The sequence below is a fragment of the Cygnus olor genome, chromosome 1 (genome assembly GCF_009769625.2).
Source record: "Cygnus olor isolate bCygOlo1 chromosome 1, bCygOlo1.pri.v2, whole genome shotgun sequence".
Classification (NCBI taxonomy): Eukaryota; Metazoa; Chordata; class Aves; order Anseriformes; family Anatidae; genus Cygnus; species Cygnus olor.
The window spans coordinates 24,720,354-24,735,328 of NC_049169.1; the positions used below are offsets into that span (position 1 = coordinate 24,720,354).

At 39.7% G+C, this 14,975-nt stretch overlaps 1 long non-coding RNA gene across 1 annotated transcript; it reads left to right on the forward strand.

Moving 5' to 3' along the window:
• The first annotated feature begins 10,654 nt into the window (after positions 1-10,654).
• Positions 10,655-11,512, forward strand: LOC121070184. The gene is made up of 3 exons (XR_005819939.1): positions 10,655-10,732; positions 11,085-11,121; positions 11,364-11,512. It is a non-coding gene; the product is annotated as an uncharacterized LOC121070184 (long non-coding RNA).
• Positions 11,513-14,975: the final 3,463 nt, after the last annotated feature.

Genomic DNA, 14,975 nt, shown 5'->3' on the forward strand with positions numbered 1-14,975 from the left:
ATATTTTTTTCTGGAAAAATAATATTTTTTCTCTCACGGTAACAACTCCTTTTTCTTTATAGTGTCCTCAATTGCAGAGCGTGTTACAATGGCACAGAGAGATTCTGGCATGTGCTAAGCTGCAGTGCTGAGTGAAGCCTTTTAAGTGCAATTGCACAGTGAAGCCATGGGGGGTAGAAGCTGTAGTCAAGTCAGAAGTGGTGCAAATGCTAAAAAGGTGTTCCAGGGGCAGCACAAGCTCCTGAGGGACAGACTGAAGGCATGTGTTCTGGCATACAATATCGGCATAACTAGTTCCATTCTGCCTGTGCTGATTTGTGTGGTTCTGGGATGTACTGGGGTGTGCTGGATAGTCCCTCTTATGGTTACATTGTTCTAAAGAGCATTGGATGGCAATGGATGCCTCCGGCATATATGGGAACAGTATGGCCACCAGTTACCATGGCAATCAGCAAACTATTATCAGCAGACTTGCCAGTATTAAACCACTTTACCTCAGGTCTGTAGGAGTTTTTCATGACCAGAAGAGCATGCTCACCCACTTCCAGACCCAGAAGCAGTTTAGTTTTGTAGTAGATGTCAGCTGTGGGATGGAAGAGTGGGGTGGACTGAGAGAGGGCCTGGCAGCACGCTCATGTAGAATTGTTTGCTGATGGGTACAGACTGCTCCTGGCAGCTGCCACTTGTTGCCTCCTCTGGGACAGACTGCCTCTGGATGTAGGCATGTTGCTGCTTTGGATAATGGCATTGTCAATAGCCTTAAGGCTGACAGCATGAACGAGCACGTTGGAGATCCTTGGGAAAAAGGAGGCTCAAAGCAATGCAAATATGACAAATCCTGCATCCTTTGATGTGTCTTTGGAGGCATCCTTGGATCGGAAGTTGAAGGGCAGCTGAATACTCTCTCTTTAGATAAACTGATCTTTCTCAGAGCTGTAATTTCACACTTGATGGTTTCCTCACCCGTGGTGCATGTGCTTCTCCCTGCTTTTTCCAGTTCCTCTTTTCTGTCCTTGATGTAGTTATCCTTCAGACTTTTTTACGTTTATGCACTACTGGTCTCTAACAATCTACTGATCTTCCTTAGAGAGGAATATCCACACAGGTACAATCAGTGAAGATAACCTCTCCCAAATGTTGGTCCTATACATACTTTTAAAGAAATAATTATTGGCAGAATACCTAGTGACCTTGTGTGATCTCCTCTAAATTCATCCCCAACCAGAAAGCAGGCATGGGGTTGCCAGTATGTCTAGATTTCATTCTCGCTACAAAATTAGAAATAAGACCACTGCACTCCCCGTCACTGCAATGGAATTTTGGAGGACACACTCTGTAAATAGTAGTGATGGCACTGAAGGTTTGGTGTGTGGCATAAAGCCATGCTGTGCAGCTTTGTTCTATGTGTGTTGGCAAATCTGTATGCCTCAGGTAAGATTTTATGTACTTGCCACCCCTGATGTGAATCAGAATGGAGGGCAAATAAAGGTCAAATGTTCCTCCACTCACATATTAATTGTGATGCTTCATAAACTAGACAGTATGGAGCTTGCAGGTATTTAGCCTCAGGTATGATGACCTATGTGCTTTGAAAGAAAAACATTGATCATACCCTATTTCCTGTCATAACTGAGTGATGCAGATGAGTAAATGTATAGTAAAATGATGTTCTGTAAATCAAGAGAACATCAAAGGGGCACTGAGGTAAAAGTAAGAGAAGAAAACAAAGTATTAGTACAGACGTTACTGGCCATAGATATAAGATGAGGGGAAATGGCCTCAAGTTGTGCCAAGGAAGGTTTAGATTGGATATTAGGAGAAATTTTTTTTACTGAAAGAGTTATGCAGCATTGGAATAGGCTGCCCAGTGGTTAAGTCACCATCCCTGGACGTCTTCAAGAAGTGTGTAGATGTAGAACTTAGTGGCATGGTTTACTGGTGGACTTTAGTACTAAGTTAAAGGTTGGACTGGATGATCTTGGGGGTCTTTTCCAACCTGAATGATTCTATGATTCTATATAAGCAATACAGCAGTGTGGAGGGTTAACCTTAGAAAAGGGCCAAACTCCCAGCCAGCCTCTCACTCACTACCTCTCCCCAGAAGAATGGGGGAGAAAATACAGTGAGAAAAATCATACATCAAGTTATAGAGAGGAAGAGCACTTCACAATTACCATTGCAGGCAGAACAGACTAGACTTAGGGAAAATTAATGTAATTTATTGCCAATTAAAATAAATGTGGGTAGTGAGAAACAATGGAAACCATTAAAACCACACCTTTCCTCTCCCCTTTTTTCCCAATCTCAACCTCAATGCTGAATCCTCTACAGCCCCCACCTGAGCAGCACAGGGGGATGGGGAATGGGGACTGTTGTCAGTCCAAAACAGCTCCTTCCTGCTCACACTTTTTCCCTGCTCAATATGTACTCCCCACGGGCATCACCTTGATGAGCCTTGAGGTCCCATTTAGCTTGTATACACTTTTCTGCCCTAAATGCTGAGTAAACTCTCAGTACAGATAAATTATTCTAAAAAGAGGTGTATAATCGCTTTCAGATCATGACATTTTAAGGATTCTGCGGTGAGTTTTTGGGGCAGCTGGTATAGATGGAAACCTTTTTGTGGGCCTTGGTGTGATTCAGGCAGGACACCAACCCCAAGCTTCCTCCCAGTGAGAGTTTTACCAGCATGGAATCAAAACCGGTCTCTGTATAAACTGAAGTTTCAGCAACAATTTGTGAGTCAAAATGTGACCATTAACTTTCCCCACAAAGCTCAGCTGCAAAGAGATACAGAAAATACTTAAAAAAAAAAAAAAAGATTAAAATCCTTTTTTTCCCTATTGACCACTCCCTTACCAGAGATTAAAATGCAGCCAGGCAAACAATTAATTTGACATTCAGCTGCACTTCTCAGGGAGCTGACAGTCAATAACAGAATTTCCCCTCTCTTGTTCTACTCTGCTTAATTTCCAGAAATCTCTGTCCTCTCAGCTATGCTGAATCAAATGGCCCTGTTCTAGATGATGGGACAGAATTAAGCTGCAGGTGGAAAAGAAGGATGGAAACTACTTAAAACAGCAGTAAAAAGATATTCTGACTATCCTTGTAAAAATACCAATCAGAAGTGAGTTACTATTTAACAGTCCTAAAGAAAACACAAATAACTAGTCGTCAAAAAGAGAGAGAGAGAAAAAATCTATTGTCTACCTGAAATAAGGGGACAGTTGCCCTACATATAAAATACAAACAAGGTTCAGACTTAGGTGGCTCAAGGAATGGATTTCTGAATAAACCATGAAGGTTACATTAAACCAAACATGGTTATATTAAACCTAACACATGATTTAATTACTCAGTGTTCCTGGGTACACTCCAGGTGCTGTGCACAGGACTAACATGGGCCAGGGACTGTTCTGAGGGGGATTTATGGATGAGAACACCTTGACTGGGAAAGGAAAGTTGTGTGGATTCAAGCAGCACTATTACACTTGCCGTTGAGGCCAGTGAATGGTTCCTAGTTCTCCAGGGCTGCAACTTCAATATCATGGACTTAGTGTATTTCACTTAGTTTAGGGGGACAGCCTGCTCCACCAGGGGCCTCTCCAGAGGCCACAGGGGAACTTCTGCTGCGTGCCTGGAGCTCCTCCTGCCATCCTGCTGCACTGACCTTGAGGTCTGCGGGGCTGGTTCTCACTCCTCTCTCCCAGCTGCTGTTGCACAGTGTTTTTTTTCCCCCCTTTCTTAAATCTGCTCTCCCAGAGGCCCAACCAGCATTGCTCACTGGCCCAGCTCTGGCCAGTGGTGGGTTTTTGGAGCTGGCTGGATCTGGCTCTGACCTGCTCTTGGGGAGCAGCTGATGGAGAAATTTCTTCAACTGTTTCAGTCAGCAAAACCTTTAAAGTCATTTCTGATCATGACCTCTGAAGTTTTGTTAAGTACCATCAGTAACCGTTTCAGGCAGCAAACCAGACAATATGCGTGGGTAAGAAGAATAACTAGAACCTCACCAAGAATAAATGTCTAAGGTATGTAACTTTTTCTGTTACCTTACCCACAGCTACCAAAGTTTGTGTCTAGCTTTCTCCCCAAAAAATAATTGCTCCAAAGTTTTCTTTAATATTGATCCCTGAGATGGTATTAAAAATGCCTCCTTTTCAGCAAGGCTAATCCCTAATCCCTATCAGAGATCTGTATGGACAGTGACAGAAACACTGTATGTCTACCAATTTGGTCACTGATATCCTTTCCTCCGTCTTTTTCTCTCTCTTCCTAATTTTCATGGATCTCAACTCAGCATCAAATACTGCATTCTGGCTATTTCCGTTTGCCATTCATAGTACGATTTCAATTAGAGATTGAGAGAATCATTAGTAAAGAAGCAGTACCTAATCTGGTACTGCATGCATTGAAGCTACTAACATTAAAGCGATGAAATAAAGTAATGTTGCCAATGAATTGGCTGGTATATTTGAAACAGAACTTATCTGTAGTGTGTTCTTCATTGACATTTGATAGAGGCCCTATTTAATCAAAATACGTATTAAAGAAAAATGGAGGGACCTGAAAGGAGTATTTAAGACGGTTGTTTTGTCTGTCTCAAACTGTTTTGGCAACCCAGTTTTCCACCTATATAATGCTTTAGTTTTCAATTGCACTTTTGCTCATATATATATATACGTATTATGAGAAGGTTTTGTCTTTCATTCCTGCTGTGGAAATATTAGCTCCAAATGGAAAGATGAGTGTGTCACACTGTGCCCTGGGAAGGTTTTAGTGATAGCCTTCATTTACCTAGCATTAAGCAACCACTTACACTGCTCACATGCAGCAAAGACCTCGTATTTTGTCTCTGTAAGGGAGCTAAACAAGAGCTTTAATCCTCTTCTGCTTTAGTGTAACAGTGGTGGTTATTTATAGAACCACTTTAGCAATGGGTGGGCACTGCAGATGGTCCTGTCTCACCACAGATCTAAATTAAGTAATTTGCTTCTGAAGGGGAGGTTTATTTATTGACCTCAATAAAGTTAATCTTGCTTTTGCCTATGGCTCAAAACACAAATATAATCCAGTGGGTTTACTTCACTTACTCTATGAATTTTCTGTCTTTAAATGTGTGTTTTTGTTTCTCTTCACAACCTTTATGCTTTTAATGTGCCTCATTTCAGACCCCACCCCTTTAGCTGTATCTTCAGGTGTCATTTTCCGTGACTGGTTTGATTTCTCTGGCTCCTTTGGTTGCCATACTCAGTCATAAATACTGTGTAAAGTCAAAAATCCGTGAAAGTCAGGGAAATAGCCTCACGACTGAATTTCTCTCATAAAAAGGTCTGCTGGGATAAAATGCACAGTGCAGTCAGCCCCTCCATAGTCACGGACGTTTGGCAGTGCCCTCTCACACCAAGCACTTTGCTTGCTTCCTCCCTCATATAGACATCAGTGGTGGCCAAGACCTTGTGCTGTCTCCTTGATTCCTGATTCAATGACATCTAACAGCGCATCAGAAGCAATGCACTAAATCAGGACTCCCTTCAGAGATCAAATCTCTCACTTTTGCATTTCTCTTGCTAACAAAGGCGGCATATGTTTGGGTGCTGCTGCTGAGCCAGTCACTTTTGTGACTAAACGCTGCTGATACCACTGTAACAAGGTGACATTATGGCAGCCAGTCTTTCTCCTGCCCTGCCAGAGCAGGCAAATCATACCTTTCCAATAGCTTCAGTTTTTTGACAGGTGGCACCCAGAATTTATGGAGCTGCCCTGCTTGTTCTCAGGTTTTCTTTTCATCTGCTATCTCTAGGAACAGAAAATTACTAATAATTCCTGAGATCATAGCTGGAGTAGCACAATTTCTTATCACACAACATCATCAGTGACAATTCATACACAAAGACACTTAGAGAAAACAAACAAACAAACAAACAAAAACTACAACAAAACTGTATTGTAATTCCTTTCAGCATGTATCCCTTAACACCAAGCCATAGGTAAATTACCTGTTGGACTGACTGCAACAATTTTTTTGTATCAAATCTCAGGATGGTCCACATGACAGAGGTTCAAATGAAATGAATATGTCCTGATGAGGCAGAGGGGCCTCACTGGTGGCAGATGTTTGTACATTCTTGACATGACCATGACAGGTTGACAAACCCAGATAATGTGAGTTACAATCAGTTCCTTCTAGAATAAATCTAAAAGTGAATTTCGTAGCTCAACAGAACTACCAGAAGTACTACCTTCTTCAAGAAAACAAATTTCACTGAAAACCTTTTTGCAGATTATTCTTAAACTGTGAGATATACTGATAGCAAGGAGGCACTTTAGACCTCCATCTGATCTGCTAACCAAACACTGCATTTATTCACTGTCTGGAGATATTAATTTTCTATATGCAATCTCCCAGTCCACATCTACATACATGCATTTTTTCCTTCTTTTTCCTTTTTGTGTTGTATTTGTACCTAAGATACTGTATTCTGCAGTCTTGCCTTACATATTAAACTTCCATTTGCTTCTGTAATAGTCTGACAGGTCTTTTATTCACAGTAAGAATTAATTCATGGCCCAATTTAGAGTTTAAAGGTGTGGTAAGGAAAATGGATAGTTTCTTGTAACAGTAGTCATTCCCGGATGTATTTCTTATTGCTGTGGAGAGTGAATCTAGTATTCTTATTGCACCCAACATCATTTACGTGAAATAGCATTTTGTATGCACTTTCGTTTATTTTTACATTTCTATCAAAAACACAGCAGTATTATATGGAAAATAAACTTTTTTTTTTTTTTTTACATACACTTTTAATTTGGTGGTAATTCTGTGCCACCATGTGCAAAACTGGTAAATATCGCCAAGCTGAGTTCCACGTGTGTGCTTACATAGAAACACATTTTTAGTACTTATCATCTGCATTTTGGTTCTATGTTTTACTTACTATTCAATTTACTTCACAGAACAAACTGCAAAATATATTTTAGTTTTTGAAAATAAACATTCATAGTCTTTTAGTTGTCAATGACAATTGCAGCACTGCTTGAAGACTCATAAGAAATATACCTGCTTTTTTTTTTTTTTCATATTTTAAATTAACTGAACAATGTGTTATGAAAGATGCCTGTGTGATCACATGTGCATTGGATTACATACAGCAAACAATTTTCATTGGGTCTGTAGTCTAAGGTTAAACACTAATCTTCCAGCTAATTCCAGTTAGTCTTCATACCTTCACCTTCATACCTTTTCTAAAGAAAACAAGTTATACAAGATTCAGTTACAAAATAAAATTGTAATTTAGATATTATAATTCTTTGAATGTTTTTCTGTATTAGTGGCTTGATACTACTACATTAGGATGATGTACTACTAGAATTTTATGTTACATTAGTAAATTGTAATTTCAGTGCAGTTTCTACTTAAAAATATTTCTATTAGTTTTATACCAAAGTCCATAATTTTTCCAGGTACACAGGAACAGGTAGCTCACACTGAGCATGCAGAAGGTCCTTTACATACCAGAAGTACAATGTGGTTAATGAAAAGAGAGGAAGTTTCTGCATCTACACACATCATTATATTAAACAGGATTTTTCAGTTCTGAAGATCACATTTGCTCAAGATGCAGACCACCCTGGCATCTTGTGCAATAGCATAAGGATTTTTATTTTTATTTTATTTTTTTTTGCCAGAGGAAAACTGAATGCCTTGTTTCACATACTAATTTTAATCATAATGTTGCCATATAAAACACTGTGACAATCAATGTCACTTATGTTGTGATTGTTTAAGAGGAATCCACTTTAAACTGCCAGTGTTTTTTAATCATGGTCTAAATACTTTACTAAAAATGTCCTGAAAAGTGAAATGTTGCCTGCATCCTTTGTTATCAGCATAATTATTTCTTAGAAATTTTGGAAACCCATAGAAGATTACTTGAGCAGAACATATATGCTTGAAGATTTTAAAATTTTGTAAGTTAATTAGGTACAGGAATATGTTGGAAGGTGACAGGTTCAAACTTTTAGAGGAGAACCTAAATACTAGGATTGACATTCAGCCACATACGCATTTCAGCTGCTTTTCCTAATGACACTCTTGACTCAAAACTAACATTAAATATATCCAAAGACTGCAAAATTAGGTAATCTTTTTTTTTTTTTTCTTTTTTTTTTTTTTCAAAAGTCAGTGTGAGGTTTGCCATTGGCTTCAGTGGAAATAAGGAAGAACCTGAAGATAGAGGTACTTGCTTGGAGCTTAGACCACAGAAATGAGGTCTGATGCTCAAAGACTAGTTGTCCTCAGCTTTTCTCAGTAAGTGAAATCCCTGGGTGGTGTCTAAGGGTACAGTATATCTGCCTCACGGGAACTATCCAACCCTTCCTACAGTCTAGTCTCTAAGGATGGTCCTGTACAATTCCACAAATGCCACTTTTTGTTCACCACAAAAAGCATTGTGCTTGAGCAGTAGAAGCTACCGCAGTTCAGACTTGGATGTCCTTGAGTGCTTGCACAGGGCATCATGACACACTGTTTCTCTCTATTCATTGCTACTTGTTCCTGATCCTCATGAGGAGGATTTTTGCTGCTGAAGATGAAAAGGACGCTAGGCTACTGGTCAACAGATGTGATTCCCACATTTTCTGAGTACCAAAATATGGATAAGTAGATTGTGCCTAGCAGGCATTAATTAAATTTCTGTGGTAGGTGCCACAATTTTACCAAGTGCTTTTTTCTCTGTTTATTTATTTACTTGTTCTGAAGTTCATAGTTAAGCCTCAGACACTTTCCCTACAATCCTCCTGTGTATGATTACATACTCATAGATAATTCCAGAGCAAAATCCTGGTCCCATGGATTTCACTTGCAAAAATTAGATCATTTGTCTTTATTGTCAAAGAGATGAGTAAAAACAGCCTGAGCCCTGAGACTCTGGCCTGCCTTTAGATATGCTTTGAACATCTAAATGCATATAGTAGCTTCTATCTTCACCAGCATCAAGTAATAAATGAATGTAAGCCAAATTTTGCTATGCAGGTGGGCACCTGCATAGGGGCACTCAAGGGGCACCCAGTGATCTGGTAGGTGCTCAGACCTGCACATCAGGGCTGCCGGAGTTCCTTCTCAGCTGATGCTTATGAAGAAAACTTGAGAAAGTGGAGGCAAGAGAGAAATTGCAGGATTTTCTATTGGATTTTCACCTTCTTATACTGGATTTGATATCTAATACGTTGTATCCCTGCAACAAAAGCTTATTCACACGATCTTTAAAGGATAAATGAGTTCCCAGAAGTGAAGAAGAGTAACAATACTGGTTATTTAAATACAGTTCTGCTTAATTTTTCTTTAAAGACTAGGAATTATGAAACATTATCGTATTACTCACATACCCATCAAATTTTTTTTTTTATTTGTTATCTGATGATTGCAAGGCTTAAATTGAAAAAACTAGAAAGACAACATGATTTTTTTTTCTTGAAAGATATTACAGAATGATTTCAAAAAAAAGGCTTCCACGTAGGAAGTCTACATCAATAATATATTAGATAAGGAGATGCAGTACTCTTGATTGTTTCCATGTCTGTTATTTACAGATGAGATATTTATACATGTATCATGCTCTACCTATAATAACATTGTGAAATGGAACTGTTCTTCTCAATAATAAGCAAATCACAATCACGTTGTTATGGAAACAAACATACACAGTCCCTCTCCCCCTAAAGCTTAGTATATGCTTTATCTATCTTTCCTCTAAAATCAACATTTACAGGGTATATTAAAAGATTATGTCCCCATAATCCATGGCAAACAGTTTTCCTGTAAGCCCCCTCTACTCTCAGATGCACAGTAATCCCTCTTTCACTTTATCAAATATAATCCTACTTCTGCATCAGATACAAAAACACAGCTGGTGCTGCTAGGACACAACTTCCTTCCCCCACCCACTTCATGTCTAGCACGAAGAAGCTGTCCTTCAGCTGTGGTGTAGGTTTAACTCCACAGTACACTTTGCATATCTATCAGAGCAGCTCCAAGCGGAACAGATCAAGTTGCTCACACGTTTATTTTCATTTTAATAGAACAAAGATAAGATTCTCTGTTATCACCATCGCAATGCTACTACCTGGTGTGGCACTGTGCAGAGGAATCCATGTCGTAGTGTACTATTTGTGTTTTGGATTTTCTTTTCTAGCTATAAATTACAGTAAAGAGTGCATGATTGAAAACTTATGCTCTGCTATAATTTAATATCAGATGTTTCCTGTCATTCACAAACCACTTAAGCTCAATTCACTGTATTAGTAGGCCATCAAAACTCCCTACTTTGCATTACCATCCAATATTCAATTGTCTGTCTTGAGTTATTCTTCATTAAAATATGAAGCGAATCACTGTACCGCAGGAACCTTGCCAGGCAGAAAGTTATTAAATCAAGTGCAGAAGGCATAGGTTTGGCTGAAACTCACTGCTAGTGGTTGCCTCATTTCTGCTCTGATTAGTGGAAAGATTTGTCAGCAGACCTGTGTTACCTGCTCCTATAACTTATAGCCCAAAATGCCCTCAGCTGCTCAATGAGGATTTATAAAGACATCTGCTTTTCAAATACATTTTTTTTTCCTTGTGACGACCTGCAAGAGACCTATGCTGCATTGAATTTTAGATACAGAAATGGTGGCTGTCCTTACTATTGTCAAAATGAATCTATTAAATATTCCAGGACTGACTCAACATACGGTGATTATCAGAGGTTTCTTATTATTTAACTAGTAGGAATTTTAGATGAGGTTCACATTAGGTTCTCTGTCTTCTAGATTTCCTTCTGCAAAAGAAAAATGGCATCTTTTTACTGTCATGGAATGTTTTTCTTTCTTAGGAAAATTCTATTACGTTATCCAGAACTTGACATCATTGAGACAATATGCTTTAATCAGAACAATTTCATTTTATCTGTTCCTCTTGACTCTAAAGATTTCAGGCTGGAAAGTGCTTCATGGGATAAATTTTGATTGTAGTGGGTAAGGGGTCTGTTCAGTCATGAATGGCATGGGAAGGGGACTAGGAACTGATTGTTCGCTCTCTCTTCCAGCATAACAGCCAGGTGATATCAATGCAACTGTGAAGAGGTGAGTTCAAAACAAATGAAAGGAGATTTTCTCACATCAGGTAGTTAAGCTGTAATCCTCCTTGCTTAAGAATGTGGATGTTAAAAGTTTGCTTTGATTCAAGGTTTGATAGGGTTCTGGAGAACAAATCTACTGAGTATTAACAAGAATATTGGGGGTATAGTTCAGAAAGTCTCTGCGTTTGATTAGAGGTCAAAGAGTACTTCAGGAACGTATTGCTTATCCTTGTCCTGCTCTTGTAGTCTTTCCTAGGTACCCACTTTTGGCTAGTATCAGTGACAGGCTACTGGATTAACAGGAACTTTTGGCCAAACAGAGCTATTGTCATCTTCTGAATATGAACCTCCTGGGCATTTATCCGGTACTTCAGAAAAAGAGCAAGAAGCAGAATAATGAAATTTACATCTTAAGCAATGGACTCACAAAGGCTTGCTTACTTGTCGTGCCAGTTACTTCAGAAAGCAACCAGACTCAATGTGGTTGAGTTTAATGAGTTTCCCTCTGAAATCACTTCTGAAATGCTGACTTCCTCTTGAACCACTGAAAAAAAAATCTACCTAATGCGAGTGATACAGGGCTTATCTTGGCTGCTGTGATTGCCTGTGACAGGTTGAAAGTTAATTAGAAAGCTTAACTGCATTTGATAAATTCCTGAGCTTCACCAAATGTTAATCTGGGTGAAATACTGACACCCAGACCAAGTCTAGTACACAGTCACGCAGATGAAAGGACAGTAACACCCCTCACCTGCACATGTTCTCAGAAATAACCTCTATTTAACAATCTCATTTCAGGCACGTCTTAGGTGTCTGTGGGTACTCCAGAGATTAAATAAGACTGCCCTCAGTGCTTGTACTTATCCTCCTCAGAGACCATCAGCTGTGACAAGAGAAAGACACATTTGCAGTCCTCACTATTGTGGCATATTTGTTTTAAGCTGGTATCAGTGTTACACTACACAGGGCACACCCTGAAATACAGAAAAGCGACAAAGAAATGTTACCATACTGTCACAATGCTAAACCACCACTGAACAACACCAGAGGAACTGGGCACTGATGCTGTCATGGTATCATGGTGCCCATAACCAGACTTATGCCATGTTTTTCACAGTCTTCTCAGCAGCTTCCTCCACCCACAAGGGAAGCACAGAGTTGCCACGAGTAAGCTGTGAACAGAGCACTTTGGGACCCAGAGGGGTAAGGAGAGAGGACAGCCTCCCTTGCCCCAGAGGGCTGGAGAAGAAAGCAGTCCCAACACCCTCCAAACACCCCAACCACCCAGGGGACCTGGTGGCAGCAGGGAGGTTAGCGGGGCAGGAGAGGCACTCGCTCCCTATCCACAGCCCCAAGAAATCCCCCAGGCCCTTTCTACAAAAGTGCTAACAGTTCTGTTGTACCTGGCAGTGAGCATGATCTACTTTGGTGTCATTTGGTGTCACGCATCCTGATGATACCACCTGTCATACCTGCAGGTACAGTTTGCTGCTGATCACAGTTTAGGAAGGAGTTTGAAATTCCCCTCCTTCTCCTTCCCCCCACTTCCCTTTCCTCTCCTCTTCAATCCTAGATACTGCACTTGCTTCAAAGGTCATGAGAGATGAGTCAGTCTTTCTGAAAGCTTGACCTAGATTTTTACTAGCTTTAAAGGCCAAGACAGACACTTTGACACTGATATAGGACTGGAGCCATCTCATGTCCGTACTGCTGCCAGGCTGCAAGGCCTCAAGGCTGTGCAATTCAAGCAATAAATTGTGTTTCAATTTCCACTTGGTCTTTATTATCAGCTGGGAATTTCAGTAATTTAACTTATGTTGGAATGAGAAAGACCACATCTGAGAGGAAGGAATGCAGTTGAATCAGGGATAAAAGAGGCTCTTCTGAGTCACGGTTGTTGTCTTGGAGCTAGAAATAGAAAGCCATCAGGTTGGTTTTTTTGGTTGTTGTTCTGTTGTCATAGGGGAGATTTGCTGAATGATCTGAAATGCTTCTCGTATGTCCTTTGGGACTCTGAGCCCCAATTTATCTAATACTCAGCTAGCCTTAGCACGCGATGATGTAGATGAAATGTAGAACTACAACATGAATAATTCTTCTAAATCACAACGCACGTGCCTGTCAAAGGCATTCTCTCCAAAGACAAAATATGAATGATGATGTTGCAGTGTTCATCACTTAGTACAAATTTTTATAAAAAATACCAGTACAAACTTGCCTTGAGTTAATGCTGAGCATCGACTTATCATGTGGCTCTACTTTTCTCATGATTTCGTGTGGTAGAGGAATGATGTATAAACATCAGGTAAATTCATCCTGCTCCCCCAGTTTGCCCTCGTCAGTACTGTGACCTTTGCCCACCAATAAGGGTTCAGTGACCTAGGGGGATTGGTGATATTCACATTTAAAGTATTTTTTCTATGTCAAGCTGTACCCTTTCCTATGCAGTATTTATGAAATGAATTCCTCTTCATGGCCACATTTAAGCAGATTGGGCTAAAATGCAGCATAAATGTAAGTACGCTCTTCCTTCTATATTTTTTTATTCCTTTTTTGTCCACGATGCCAAACTGTGTAGGTTGCACAGATTTTATGGAAGGTGTGTCTACACAAAGGCATTCAGACATCCTCAAATGTCTACCTACTCTGCAGAAGTCAGGTACTCAAGCAGCCATAAGGTGATGATACGGCAGGTTAGCATGGCTGAGTTCTCAGGCTTTTGGGCAAGAGCTCCATCAATTCCAAATAGGGTCAGAACAAACCAACACCCACCATCCACATTTATCATTCTTCCAAACACCATTTTTTTCTTTGTGCTTAGGACTGCTGCCTGAGTGCAGTTGCACTCTGGATTTGGATTGTGTGCACTGCTGAGAGAGGAATTCACTCCTCATATGTTTCATTATCAGACAGTGAAGGATTATTTATATCAAATTAAGATCTGAAGATAAGACCGTGAAACTATTAGTATTTCAGAAAAGATCTGGTTTACATTCAGACACTGCAACATTGGAGTCAGAACTGTTGATAAAGTTCTTTCATATTCTGCAGAACATTTTGAAATATTTTTTTCCATTCTAAAATTAAGGGTTTTCAGCAATTCAGATAAAAATCCATAGAGAGGCACAGAGAGGAGTATAAAGCAAAACCAGCCATTATATGCTTTAAAGACAGGCCTTGAACAATACACATGAATGCTGCAGATAAAGGCTGTGACCTCAAGCTTATTCTGGGACTGCATGTGGATAGAAATTCTCTACCTATGTTTCAAGCATTAAAGACTTCTCTGAGGACTTTTTCTTCAGCTAAATAAACTGACCCTTTGTCTGCAATAACAAAGCAATACATATATGCTCCATTGCAGAAAAGATGCAGGGCCAGAACTGCAGGACATGAGGTTAGCAGGAAGCTGTTGCCTCCTACTTTATCAGGCCACTAATTATATGTATCACTGGCTTACATTTTACATAATTCAAATCTGGTAGGATCAGTAACTGATTTTTGCATTTACTTTAAATTGGAGTCATGATTTTTTTCAGCCTGTTGTAATTACAAACTTGTTCTTCCACCAGAACTGTCTGCATTTCAAAGTTCAATATGCTGCATTCTAGAAGCGAATCTGACCAATATACTTGTAGTTTCTGATACTGTCAGTGATAAATATGTACATAAATATATAGAGAGAATTACCTATATGAAAAATAAAATGATAGTACTTCTAATCTAGGAGAGTTTTTATTGTACATATTCATAACGGGTATGTAATACCCAAAAAAGAGCTAACATTGCTATTCCACCCAAACATCGCTAGATGGCAATAAGAGCCCCAGCAATTCTTGGTCACGGGACACTAAACCC